At 47.4% G+C, this 14,739-nt stretch overlaps 1 protein-coding gene across 5 annotated transcripts in view; it reads right to left on the minus strand.

Moving 5' to 3' along the window:
* LOC309328072 (la-related protein 6-like) overlaps positions 1-14,739 on the minus strand; it is a 31,604-nt gene that overhangs the window by 15,820 nt on the left and 1,045 nt on the right. Inside the window, exons 1-3 of one of the 5 annotated variants that reach the window (XR_014150700.1) lie at positions 10,446-10,548; positions 8,420-8,520; positions 5,759-6,093 (exon numbers count right to left, since the gene is read on the minus strand). The exons of 2 other annotated variants lie outside the window; for them this stretch is intronic. The gene's annotated coding sequence lies outside the window, so the exon portion shown is untranslated. Of the gene's footprint in view, positions 1-5,758; positions 6,094-7,904; positions 8,521-8,828; positions 9,871-10,445; positions 10,549-14,739 lie in introns of those variants that run through there. 2 more of the 5 variants (XR_014150701.1, XM_081837974.1) reach the window with 2 other exon arrangements.

Raw genomic sequence — 14,739 nt, forward strand, 5'->3', positions numbered from 1 at the left:
AAAGCCGTCTTGGCAGCTTCATGCGATCCACTGTCCTCCTTTGCAACTTGGCAACCTTTTATCACCTATTTGTGCCATGGCGATTGTACAGGAAATCCAACTCAAACACAGAGGGCTGCAGAGGGGCTTATTGATCTAATTTGTATTTTCACATCCTTTATTAATCTTTTGTCATGCTTAAGTTTCCTAAGCAATGCACCTGCTGGGCTGCATTTTCCTTCATTCAAGTTTCTGGAAAGAAAACAAACAGGTGAACACAATTTCTCCTACTCTAGAGGCTAGGACCCAAACCAAAGGATTCAAGTTGCAAGAAAATCCTATGATTCTTCCTGAGATCCATCTTGATTAGTGGTGGAAACATTTTTTCCGTTTCTCATTTTTCCATTTTCACTAATATATTCAGGGGGGGGGGGCACACTTTCACCTAATATATGCAATTTTGTAAACATCGCTTGCGGTCGGAGAAATTCCTAAATTTGGATAAGCGCAAACATTGAAAGATGGCTGTGTTTTGGTTCTCACATTGTTCCAGGAAGGGTGGATTTGAAAGGGTCAGTTTTAAAGGCAAACTGAATCCAATCACTGCCCCACCCCTAACCTTGGTAGCAACTGGCCCTCCACGTTTCAATTCAAAATTCTGAAAATGAGTCCGTTCCTACAGTGACATTCTGCTACTCCAACCCCATAAGACCTAGAGCGGAGTGGAGGGCTGGGTGAGGAGTCATACTTCACTTTGCTAAGAGACTCCAGTGCAGCCTAATGTCTGGGATGGTGTGGGTGTGTGGGTGAGAGAAAGAGAGAGGGAGAGAGGGAGAGAGGGAGAGAGAGAGAGAGGGAGAGGGAGAGAGGGAGAGAGAGAGAGAGAGAGAGAGAGAGAGAGAGAGAGAGAGAGAGAGAGAGAGAGAGAGAGAGAGAGAATGCCAAAATGGTGGGAGAAAGAGCAGGAAAGATGAGGAAAAGAGATTCAGATCACAAAAAAGTGTTCAAGCGGACCTTTTGTAGCTCTGAACTGACCGCCTTGCTGGGGTGATGCTGGGCTGCTGTTAAACACAGACCTTTTTTGCATAACAAGCATGTCGTGCTTATAATTCCACCTTGGCTACCAGGTGTTATTTTAAATGCGACTTCTGCTTCCCAGAGCTGCAGTAATTGGACAGCTCACAGGAAGAACGGCAAATGCGTACGGCTGCCACCAGGCTGTGACACTCCTGATACACACACACACACACACACACACACACACACACACAGCTCTCTTCTACCCAACGCTACTGTACTACAAAGGGGAATAGAAGGAGGTGGCTTTCCCAAACTTTATTAGGTCCGTTTTTGTCACATGCCAAAACTGTCATTGATGCTGTCCGCCGAGTACACCCACTTGTGAGTGTGTTTGCTGCCATTTGAGAGGTGTTCCACTTTCAACCAAAAACATACCGCCACTGTTTGATGGCAGCATTCACACTCCTTTAATGGTTAGGAGCCTGGCTAAGTGGCAGTGGTCTGGGGGCTGGCCTTGCAGAATTATTTGGTTTCATTTGGAGGGGTTTTTTTTGTGGGGGAGCAATGAATGCACAATGGGAGCCTTAGACAACACCTCCCACTCCTCAAGAATCAGGGCTGGGTTCATATTTGTATTTACAGCATACACTGCCCAATAATAGTAAGATCTCTGGGCAGTGTACCATAAAACCAACATCACACACGTTCTTCAACATAGCTTGGAAACACGCTTGTTTTATTCGCTCTTAAGATAGCGTAACCAAATTCAACACGATGGTTCCAGAGTTTGAGTAGTAGGTTTCTGCCTGTGTTTGCATAGAATTTGTATTGAATCAAGATGGCAGACAGAACCTCTCAAAGCCACACTGATTTTAACCACTGGTTTCAACGATGTGTCTGTTGTTGCTGCTGCTGCTGCTGCTGTTTTCTTGGAATTCCAAAGCAAAACTGATAGCCAAACAGAATATGAGCACCTACCACTTAGAAATAAAGTGGGCCCATGCTGTTCCCCGCTGTTTGCGCCTGGATGTGGGTTTCAAAGCCGAATAAAACAAACGAGGCCTGTCAGCCTTTCCCTCCCCTGCCAGAAGAAACTAACAAGGGAGCTGTCTGTCTGCCTGGGATCCTTCCCTTCCCCGGTCGCTTTTTCAAAGTTCTCCACTGCCTCAAGGCACTAATCAAAAGGTAGGCAAGCAACTGACTGCTCTCCCGTTTGCAAACTCGGTGCTGAAGGCAGCTCTCCACCCTGTGTCCCCCGCCCAAGGCAGCAGGCCTCAAAGGATTGCTAGACACGGCTGGCCTCATTAGGGTAACCTGCAGACAGGCACAGCCGCAGCAAGGGTGAGGCACCCTGGGCTGCCAGCACCACCTAATGAGGCACCCGGATTCCAAGGCACCCTGCTGACACTGACAGGGCTTCAGAAAGGGCATTTTTGCCATCTTTCTCTCATTATTGTTATTGGGTTGTTGTTTCTTAAGCGAGAGAACGGGCAGCGTAATGTCAGTCGAGCTAATTTTCTAGGTAACCGTGCAGAATACCTCCCTCCGTTCCGAGGGAGACAGGGAGGCACAAAGCCTAGATACCCTGAAGCTATTACGCCTCCTTCACAGTTGCAGGCCGCCATCTTTTCTTCCCTTCCTTCCCTTTGTTCTTTCCATACTACAGTAGTACCTCGGGTTACAGATGCTTCAGGTTACAGACGCTTCAGGTTTCAGACTCCGCTGACCCAGAAATAGTACCTCGGGTTAAGAACTTTACCTCAGGATGAGAACAGAAATCGTGCGGCAGCGGGAGGCCCCATTAGCTAAAGTAGTACCTCGGGTTAAGAACGGACCTCCAGAACAAATTAAGTTCTTAACCTGAGGTAGCACTGTACAAGCTGCCAGGGCAACGTACAACTGGGAAACGTGAAGCGCCATTAAAAATAATTCAAATAAGCACCAGTCAAATAAGCAAAGTCCTGTCAGCGTAAAAAGGCCTTTAAGAGATGCCTGGGAATCAAAGGCTTTGGGAAGGAGGCCTTCTGTCAGAGGCCTGGTGCCTCCTTCCCAAAGCCCAGGCTTCTGCCTGGCTTAGTGAGGGAGGCATAATGTCACGCACACCATGTCAGCCTCCCATCGCCTTGAAAGCTGGTGCCTCTGGCCTTGTTCACCTATGAAAAACATGCCACTGTCCCTAACCAATCCTACATGTATAAGTGGGGACGGTGTTCTTTCCCGCCTCAAATATGATGATCAAATAGGCACTGAGATTTAATGGATGCTATCTCAGCGAGGCTTTGAATCAACTTTATGCCACCATCCTTTTTTTCCCATAGTTGCCTTTGTGGTGCCTCAGAGGAAGTTCTCACAAAACGAAAGCACCTCTCATGCCCACAAAGGGAGGAATCAGACATGTAATCACAACATGCCCAGAAATCAATCCATATCACTTTTAACCAACATTTGATTATTTATGAAGCAGCTAGCACCATTAGCCCTAGCACAGAGCAATTAGACGGATAAAGCCCTTTAATAAAAGCTTTTACCCGTAGAAAGTGGCTTTCAAACATTCCGGCTTCGTATGGACTTGTTTACCACCAAAGCCACTGCGGAGAATTCTGGGAAACATTCTCTGGGAAAACACACACAAACACACAAACACACACACACACACACACACACACACACACACACTGCCTCTGGAATACGCTTTTTGAACAGAGGATGCTGCCACTACTCTTCAGCAGCAATGTGGAGGGATGGCCCATAACATTTAGCTTGGTAAAAAAAAAGGTAAAGGACCCCTGGACGGTTAAGTCCAGTCAAAGGCAACTGTGGGGTTGCGGTGCTCATCTCACTTTTCAGGCCGAGGGAGCCGGCGTTTGTCCACAGACAGCTTTCTGGATCATGTGGCCAGCATGACTAAACTGCTTCTGGCACAACAGGACACCATGACGCAAACCAGAGCACATGGAAACGCCATTTACCTTCCCGTCGCAGTGGTACCTATTTATCTACTTGCGCTGGCGTGCTTTCAAACTGGCAGGAGCTGGGACAGAGCAATGGGACCTCACCCCGTCGTGGGGATTTGAACCGCTGACCTGATTGGCAAGCCCAAGCGGCTCAGTGGTTTAGACCGCAGCGCCACCCACATCCTTGGCACACAAGGCAAGGTACATAGAACTCAAGGCTGGCCAAGTTATTTTGGCACCTGAGGCAGACCATTCTACAAACGGCTCTTTCTGAGAGTAAAAATAAAATAAAAATACAACCGTTAATAGTGCGGGGAAGGGTCACAGCTCAGTGGCTGAGCATCTCTTTTGCATGCAGAAGATCCCAGGTTCGACTCCTGACATCTCCTGGCATGGCTGGGAGAGATGCATGTCTGAAACCCTGGAGAGCTACTGCCAGTCAGTGTAGACAATACTAAGGTTGGTGGAGTGATGGTCTGACTCTGTCTAAGGGAACTGTCTATGTTCCCTGAAATGGGCAATATGAAAGGAACGGTTGAGAGGTGTCAGGCTTCAGGGAATCTGATCCCTCCCACAGTGGGCAGCCAATAATTAAATAAACAAGGAGGGTTCTTACCAAGTTTTTTATTCAATATTCACAGAGAGAGGCCTCTCTTGCATTAATGGCATTGCTCTGAGTAAAGACTCACCCCCTCCGTCTCTCCTGTTATATGTCATCCCTACGGTGGCTGATCTCTGCCTTCTGCCTCTGCGTTTTCTGTTCTCCTACTTTTAATTCCCACCATGTTCTGGAAGAGGAGGGATCTGGCATGCTTTCTAAGGACACCGAGTCAGTCAGCTGTCTCTCCCCCCCTCCTCCTCCTCCTTCTTCCTCCAATATTTCCCAGCTTCTCCCTTCTGCAACCTCTGAATTATGACCATCTGCCAACCCCTGTTCTAAATCTATACTGTCTCCCTCTTCTCTGGCAGGTTCAGGCGGAGGAGGTGGTATCCACCATTCCTCCCCCTCCTCTGCCCAGTCCCCGACAAGGGGCTATCAAAGAATGGACAAGCAGCTGAGAGAGGACATGGAGTCAGGGCCAATGGGCGTGGCCCCCACTGTAAGTTATAAATGGACGAGGGCTACAGGTGCTTCAAAATGCATGCCATTCCCTCTTGTGGAAGAATCCCCGCATCCTTTTCAATAGAGGGGAGGGCTGTGGCTCAGTGGTGGAGCATCTCCTTTGCTTGCAGAAGATCCCGGGTGCAATGCAGAGGGTTGGACTAGATGACCCTTGGGGGTCCGTTCCAACTTCATGATTCTATGATTCAGTCCCTGGCATCTCCAGGTTAGGGCTTCTGTCTGAAACATTGGACAGCAGCTTCCAGTCTGCATAGAGAATTCGGAGAGCTAGAGGGAGCAGGGAAGGGTCCTATGTTCCTAAATAACCAGCTTGCCGCCCTTTCGCAACACCGCAAGTCAGCTGCCTGAGACTGTCTGTGCAATGCAGGGAAAGATGTGTACTCAACTAGCAGTGTGCTAGGCTTGTCTTTCAGGAATGCTTGCCCTTCTCATGGAGGGAGCTGTGATAAGGCTTCTGCAGCAACCCAGCATCTCCCAGGAACACAACACAAAGAGGGGGGTGGGACTGATGAAAGAAGCGGGTGAGAGTTTCTTCTCAAATCCCGAAGGCCCCTCCAATTTTTATTTTTTTTAAGAAGGACAAAATATTGTCTGCTCCCAGGGGCATAGCCAGGATTTTTTGGGGAGGGGCAGGACTTTTGTGGGGGGGAGCAGAACCGACATGACTGGTCAACTAGTTAAGTATTTTTATGGTTTACAATGTGCTCCCCAAAAAGGAAAAGCTTCCTTCTCCCTCCCGAAAGTGCATTTCCACAGTTCCCGGTGAGGCAGGCTCTCAGCATCAGGTGGGAATTGGGAGCTGTCCAGGTGCTGAAATGAGACACCTTCCACCTCGCTCTCAACGGGACTGCAGCCCACGCAGCTCTGGGAGAGAGAGGGGAGGGAGGGAGGGAGGCAGGCGCTGCTCCAAGCCCACCGTGGACTTTGCTAATTACAGTTTGTCTAGATGAGTCAGATGCAGGCTCTTCCTCCAGTCTGGGGTTTTGCATCGGAGCCAGCTAGCAACTGCCTTGGCATCTTTGCAAGACAAAAGGGTTCATTATCAACCATCCACGCATTCCCTTGCATTGCTAGTTAAGCTTCCCTTTATTGACCTTTTTTCATACCCACCCAAATGCTTTGCATCATCTGCTTAGGGCTACTGGTGGCCCGTGGGCTAAATCCAGCCCACAACCTTTTTGGCCGTTAGTCATATACCCCTCAATTGACCAAAAGGGACCTTTTAAGCCCCCTAACCATGCCCCCCACACACATTTCCCTTTGCTTACTGGGGCAGGGGGGCATCCTTATAGCGAGTCAGGGCACAGATTCTTCAAGCCTAATTCTGCCCTGCTCAGACTGGCAGCAGATTCTCCAGCAACCTTAAGCAGGGGAACTCCCCACCCAGAGATGTTAGGGAGAAGTTGAAGCATGTATTCTCCCCACTTGTCCTCCTCTCTTGCTCTCCCCAAAAGAGTCTGAGCCTTTGACTGTGTTCCTAGCAAATGCTCACAAAGGCCCTGCTGCTCCACCCCCCAGATTTCTTGAAACTTTCTGTGGGGCAGAGAGAAGGGAGGGGTGCTAGCCAGCCCTCATGGACCAGAAATCAGCAAACTTTTTCTTTCTTTTTTAAAAAAATATTTATTGAAGTTTTGAAAGTTACAGAAAGGAAAAAGAAAAAGAATTAAACATAACAAAACCATACAATACAATACAATACAAAAACAAAAATATTACATATACATAACAAAAATAAAAGAAAAGCAATTAAAAAAAGAAAAAAGAAACACAACCTATACTTTCAATGTTATTAACTTTCTTTTACTTGTTTCAGCGACCTCCTCACACCTCCCTTTTTTTGTATTCCACTTTGATTAATTGTTTCAGCAAATCCTTTGCATCTTCCTCAAACTTCAGTCCTATCATTTAACTTAACAAATTCTAACATTATTTTTTCCTTTAATCCAATTACAATCTATTATACTTAATTCTTTATAACATTTCTGCTAAAGCCATGTAACTTCATTCTAACACCTTTCTAACATTCCTTAATTTTACAATATTTCTGTAGATAATCTTTGAATTTCTTCCAATCTTCTTCCACCGACTCTTCTCCCTGGTCTTGGATTCTGCCAGTCATTTCCGCCAGTTCCATAGAAATCAGCAAACTTTTTCAGCAGGGGGCTGGTCCACTGTCCCTCAGGCCTTGTGGGGGGCCAGACTATTTTTTTTGGGGGGGGGAATTAACGAATTCCTATGCCCCACAAATAACCCAGAGATGCATTTTTTAAAAAAGCACATATTCTACTCATGTAAAAACACCAGGCCAAATAACCCAGAGATGCATTTTAAATAAAGGGGCACATTCTACTCATGTAGAAATATGCTGATTCCCGGACCGTCCGTCGGCCAGATTTAGAAGGCAACTGGGCCAGATCCGGCCCCCGGGCCTTAGTTTGCCTACCCATGACATGGACCATGTTTCCACACCAGGGATTGGACTGGAACTTAATAGTCCCAGCACCCATGGCAGGACAGTGATGCTGCACACATGATTCCTGATGTGATGACTTTGAGGTCTTCTAAGTGGGAATCACATCCCATCATTTATCTGCAAGGGAGGCTGGGACTAGAAGCCCCAGAGTTAACCCACGACAGGAGCACATGCTTCACCAGGGCATGGGAGCAGTTCAAAAAAGCCGCCTCTAGAGCTGCGACTCCCCAAGATAATATTTTTTGGAGGGACCTTAACACAGGAAGAGAGGCCACTGGCAAGTTACAATATTTATTTCAAACATCAATTGCCTGTTGTTCTAGATCTCTATGGCCCTACCTTTGCAAGGATCCTTGCAAAGGGACACGGGTGGCGCTGTGGGTTAAACCACAGAGCCTAGGACTTGCCAATCAGAAGGTCAGCGGTTCGAATCCCCGTGACAGGGTGAGCTCCCATTACTCGGTCCCTGCTCCTGCCAACCTAGCAGTTCGAAAGCACAAGTGCAAGTAGATAAATAGGTACCGCTCCGGCGGGAAGGTAAACGGCATTTCCGTGCGCTGCTCTGGTTCGCCAGAAGCGGCTTAGCCATGCTGGCCACATGACCCAGAAGCTGTACGCTGGCTCCCTCGGCCAATAAAGCGAGATGAGCGTCGCAGCCCCCGAGTCGGCCACGACTGGACCTAATGGTCAGGGGTCCCTTTACCTTTACTAGATCTCTATGGCCCTACCTTTGCAAACATCCTTGATCTGAGTGCTCACAATACCCACTAAAAAGGAACCTCCAGCAAATCTAGCTGGACACCAGGACTTTACACATAGACCCAAAAAACCCCACCTAGCATCGAATGATCTAGAGGACGGTAGGCAAACCTTAGAGATATACTGCATTGAAGAAAGCTCTGAAGGCTCTGCCCTGACTCTGGTTTCACAGCAGTGAAAGCTGTGTCTTGTGTGAGGAATGTCGGCCGCCACTGTTGAGGAAGAGGAGAGGTGATGTTCATAGTAGGAGCACAATGGTCAAGCTCCCTTCGCTGGTCAAGACAAACTCAGCCTAAAGAACTTGCTTATTTTGGGGGGTGGGACTGTGTGCCTTCCCTTCCATTAACATTCTCAGCATGGTTCACATCTGAAGTACAATGAAAATCAAAATATAACTAAGGATACTAAAAAAATGTAGCTTAAAAACTCTGGAAGCATGAACAGTCAGCTAAAGCCTGTAAAAGAAATAAGCTGGAAGCCTGGATTTAAAAAAGAAAGTCTTCGCCCAGTGCTGATGTACCATTGAACTTGGTGCCAAGCAAGCTTCTCAGCTGCAAGATGCCATCCTTGAAAAGGGTCCCACTTTCCACTCATTTAATTTCGGAGGTCCTCTCCCAAGCCTGAAGATAAATGTAAGTTTCAGACAAGCCTCGGTGGTCATTCAGTAAGAGCTGTTTGGCGGTGGAACGGACTCCCGACGGAGGTTGTGCACTCTTCTTCCTTGGAGGTTTTCAAGCAGAGGTAGTGTGGCCATCTGTCATGGATGTTTTAGCTGAGATTCCTGCCTTGCATGGGGTTGGACTAAATGACCCTTGGGACCCCTTCCAACTTGATTTTATGAAATGGAAGAGCCATAGCTCAGTGATGAAATATGGCCCTTGCTTGTACAAAGTCCCAGATTCAACCCCATTTTCCTTTAAAGAATGAAGAGCTGGGATTGATTTGTGCCCAAGACTGTGCACTACAAGGCTACATGGGCCAGCAATCAGTATAAGGCAGGGGCATATGAAGAGCCACACGTACTATTGATTTCAGGACAATTGTTTGATCACTTGACTTTTTTCTAATTCATTCTCAAAGGAGCCATTCCTGCTGGGCTCATGGGAAAACTGTAAAAAAAAGAGAGAAAGAAACTTGGCTTTTCTTAATCCTGGGAATGAGAATTGTGAGTCACCCCTGGACAAAATCTTGCTCAAAGAGGCCAACGCAGCAGGAGTCATTAGCTCTCCTAAATACTCTTGCAGCAAACATGGGCCAACACAACTAGAACATGACTGCCCTCTCCTGGGCTCTTCAGGAAAGTCAAGGAAATGAAGCCGTCTCGTCCCAGAACCGAATGAATCAAATTCACAGGAAGCAGGCTTATGCCGATAGCTGTCCTGGCTTATCAATACCCATGCAGAACCTTCGCATCCACGGACAGCAGCCTCCAGCAAGAATATGTTGGGATCAAACAGCAAGGAGCAGTCATCACCGCCACGACCCACATGCGAGATTCTCATCGTTCGGCTAACATGCCTGGCTGCTAGAAGAACCCATTTGTCAGATCTGGCAAGACGATTACATTTCAAGAAACCAAATGCACCAAAGCCCCAAGAGAAGCCTTTTTTTTTTTTTCCAAATGTTTGATCGCTTTATTATCATCATTATTATTAATATTCTGTTGGGAGCCACCCAGAGTAGCTAGGAAAACCCAGCCAGATGGGCGAAGTATAAATAATAAATTATTATTATTATTATTATTATTATTATTATTATCTTTCTACAAAGCAAGGCTCCCCAAGGCTACATCTCATCTGATGTGCTGCGCTCCAGGATGGATGCCCAATATAAATACACATGTAGAGTTTACCTGAGTGGCACATGTGCTTTTGGAATATGGCTGCTTTTCTCAGAAGTATCTGAGGAAAGGGGGCCAGACCCTTTCCAAATTGCCACTCTTGTGTATTTTGATAGAGTCGTACCTTGGTTCTAGAACTTATATCCTTTCCGGGAGTCCGTTCGACTCCCAAAACGGTTTGAAAACCAAGGCACGGCTTCTGATTGGCTGCAGGAGCTTCCTGCACTCAACGGGAAGCTGTGGAAGCTGCGTCGGACGTCCGGCTTCTGAAAAATGTTTGCAAACCGGAACATTTACTTCTGGGTTTGTGGCGTTTGGGATCCGATTTGTTCGGGAGCCAAGCTGTTTGAGTACCAAGGTACCACTGTATACACCAGGGGTCAGCAAACTTCTTTAGCAGTCCACTGTCCCTCAGACCTTGTGGGGGGCCAGACTATATTTTTGGGGAGGGAATGAACAAATTCCCATGCCCCACAAATAACCCAGAGATGCATTTTAAACTCATGTAAACACACCAGGCAGGCCCCACAAATAACCCAGAGATGCATTTTAAATAAAAGGCCACATTCTGCTCATGTAAAAACACGCTGATTCCAGGACCATCCACGGGCCGGATTTAGAAGGCGATGGGGCCGGCCCCGGCCCCCAGGCCTTAGGTTGCCTACCCATGATATATACATATTCCACTTAGAACTTGAGAGTCAACCTACCCCCCCAAAAAAGGAAGGAGAGGAAGCAGACAACACTGGTTGTGGGCTGGCAGAGGTTGGTGGGGAAGTGCCCCATCTGCCCTAATGGACCAGCTTCCGCAGTTCAGCTAGTAAAATGCAAAGGTGGTTGGTTGAAGCTTCCATGGAAACTCAAAAGTTTAAATAAAAAAGAGGGGAGGAAACTGCCTTGGTCTTCTGCATCACAGCTCTTCTGTTCCCACTGCCAATCTTCCAAATATTTCTACATTGGGAGGGGCCGCAGGAGAGCTGTTTGACCTGGGCCTCAAGCTCAGAGGCGGTGCTCAGATATAGACCCAACTTGTGGTTATGCACATTGGGCCAGCCAAAATGAGGCATCCTCACTCTCAGCTAAGAGCGGCCAATTTAAGCACGTGAGAGATGTGGTTTGGTGCAGGGTAGACTGCGCAGTTGCACAAAAGCTAGATTTTGCCTCAATAAAACAGAAAAAGGCTCAAAGAGCATTCATTTTAAAATAAATATTCAAATTATATTTTGCCTTTTTTGGAGGGAGGTGCCTTATTCTTCCCTTACCTTCCCCTTCCCCTTCCCCTTCCCCTTCCCCTTCCCCTTCCCCTTCCCATTCCATTCTGGCTAGAGACCTCAAAAATTGGACAAGGTCTGGGCCTCTCTGCACCCAAGACAACCTGCCGATCTGCAGTAAGGTTTGATGAAACACCATTTTTGAGCTTTGGGCTTGGTAGCAAATCACAATAGCCAGCAAGGCTGCTCTTCTTCTTTCCTGGTTTGCAAAAGCATGTGCCCGTTGCCTGGCTCAAGGGGGTGATGTTGCAGGAGAGAAGTGGGTGGCTCTGTGTGTGTGTGTGTGTGTGTGTGTGTGTGTGTGTGTGTGTGTGTAGCAACCCCTCTCCTCCAACCCACGCCACTGAGGCTGTGTCCCAGCCCAAGGCACCGACATTGTCTGATTTTGAAGGAGGGATTTTGTGTTGTCAACAGATTTTTAAAAAGGTTATTCATGTACAGTGGTACCTCAGGTTAGGAACTGAATACGTTCTGGAGGTCCGTTCTTAAACTGAAGCCATTCTTAACCTGAGGTACCACTTTAGCAAATGGGGCCACCCACCGCCAGTGCGTGATTTCTGTTCTCATCCTGAAGCAAAGTTCTTAACCCGAGGTACTATTTCTGGGTTAGCAGGGTCTGTAACCTGAAGCATCTGTAACCCGAGGTACCACTGCACTGTACTGGAGTACACAAGCCAGTCACCAGGTGAGAGGTTTTCAGTTCACCACCAGAGGAGCCTGGAGTTTGCATAATTTGCCAGTGAATTAAAGGAAATGGGGTCAGCAAACTTTTTCAGCAGGGGGCTGGTTCACTGTCCCTCAGACCTTGTGAGGGGCCGGACTATATTTTTTGGGGGGGGATGAACAAATTCCTATGCCCCACAAATAACCCAGATATTTTAAATAAAAGCACACATTCTACTCATGTAAAAATACCAGGCAGGCCCCACAAATAACGCAGAGATGCATTTGAAATAAAAGGACACATGCTACTCATGTAAAAACACACTGATTCCCAGACCATCTGCAGGCCGGATTTATAAGGCGATTGGGCCTGATCCGGCCCCAGGGCCTTAGTTTGCCTACCCATGGGATAGGGGCTACACAGTTTGCTTAAAATTCCTTTGGAAGTGGGGAGGGCAAAACCGGAACATTTTTAAAAGGTGAAAAACACATTTATCACCACTAGAGGGAGAGCCTTGCTTGCAAAAAGACTTCAGGGCTCTTAAACATCTCTAAGTCCGGCGGCAGCAAGTCGATTGAAGAGGAAACAAGATAACACGGGGAAGTTTTATCTCCAACACAAGTGTGTTTAGCCAGCATAAAGAGAAGGGTGTCCCCTGCTTTTGTGCTCTCAATCCCTTGAACCTAAAACTACACACGATAAACTTTGCTTCCATGGCGTCAACAGCCTGGAAGGCCGACGGCACAGTGCCAAACAGGGAAATAATTAACCACTTGCCCTATGGATCCCTTCTCTTTGCTCCCAGAAATCCCTGCAGCACCTATAGAATTAAGATTATTAGGGGCAAGCCGGGACCGGATACATTCACTAAGGATATGCTGGGATTTCAAACCTGCCGTCTGAACTGTGGTCCCGCCAGCTCAAGGAAGCATCTCTCCAGCACGTTCCTTGGGATAACTGGCTAGAAAGACTGTCACATTGGCCACTTGCCAACTTGAGTGGATGGCTGCCATTGGCTGAAGTGTGGAAAGGAATGGCTCACTCACTTGAGCCAGCTGTTACCATTGGCTTTGCAGGGATACTTTCCGTAGCACCTCTACCTTGGGGCCTAAGGAGCATCGTAATTGTGGATTGTAATAAGCAGATCAGGAGAGTTTAGGGTGGGTAAGGGGGAGTTATGGGGCTGGGCTTTGTGGCCACCTGGCCCCGTTCTCACTCCAGGCACACATAATTCCACTGGGTGAAGATCAGAAGTTCAGTCACTTCCTTTCCCATCATAAGGCTTTGAAAATATATATATTTTTAACTAAAATTTGTCGGTTTCAGCTCCACTCATGTTCTTTTGATGCACTTGCACGAAGTCACTTCGGATTATAACTCTCAACCCTGTGAATGTTCATGAACATATAACAGTGGTTCCCAATTATCCAAGTACTGTAGATCCCCCGTTTTTTCAAAAGCCAAGCCATGGACCCCCTACTTTTGAAAATGCTGATATCTCTGTGGTAGTTTTTGTCACGTGAATGGTGCCCCGGACCCTCCCCTCCCCCGGGAGGGTATGTGAAACCCCTGGGGTCCGTGGACCACCAATTGGGAACCACGGTTCTATAACATTACTGTAACAGCCACTTTTACTCAGTTGCACGTAACCAGGGGTTGGGGGGGGAAAGGAATGAATGGAACTGGGTGCTTCCAAAGAAGAGACACTTCTGCTTTTCTTGCTTAGGAAGTTTGGCATCCAAGCTGAGAAGGCCAGATTGCTGGACTCTGATTATTTAGTGCTAATTGATCATTTGCTCTCATGATGTCCCTCCTGCATTTCCCTGAAACCTAAAGAGTTAAATGCTTATTTAAACAAAAAACACCCATACACAAACTCTCTTGGAATTCTACCTTAATTAGAAAAAAAGTGACATAATAGCACATCTACAGGTGCCTAGAAAATTGCTCAACTATAGATCTCCTCTTAAACACAGCACCTGATTTTCCAAAGAGGGAAGGAAAGGCACTTCCGTTTGAGGAGGAAAGGGGTAGGCAAGGAACGCCCGGGGGGGGGGGGGGGGAGAAGTAGAGTGAAGAAACCGCAGCTACGTTGAATGTTTACCCTGGCTATTTTGGAGCCGTTTTTAATCTGCTTGAACCAAATCAAACACTGTTGATATCAGTTTGAATGGAGCAAGAATCAAATACTGGATTATAAAGGAACGGGGCCCAGATAGCGACTCCTACGTGACACTACAATGTTTATTTCAGCGCAAGGCAAAAAGCTGCTGTTGTGCTAATGCATTTGGCAGGGGCAGAAAACGCTCCACGCTGCAACCTCTGATAACACAGCGATTAAGTGCAGCACAGCCTGTAAGTATGGGAATCTGCAACCAGAAGAGAATGTGTCAACTGTTCAGCGATGTGATCAAACCTGAGCACGTGGCACAGCCTTCCCTCAGGTCTCCTGCAGTTTACAGGGCCAGCTTTGCTGGCTGCAAGGTGGGGTAATATCGCTACATGTTTATCTCTAGCTACCTATAAGCAGGGGTGGCACTGTGGTCTAAACCACACAGCCTAGGGCTTGCCGATCAGAAGGTCGGTGGTTCAAATCCCCGCGACATAGTGAGCTCCCGTTGCTCGGTCCCTGCTCCTGCCAACATGGCAGTTTGAA

The sequence above is a fragment of the Podarcis erhardii genome (genome assembly GCF_964252035.2).
Source record: "Podarcis erhardii genome assembly, chromosome: 13".
NCBI classification, from domain to species: Eukaryota; Metazoa; Chordata; class Lepidosauria; order Squamata; family Lacertidae; genus Podarcis; species Podarcis erhardii.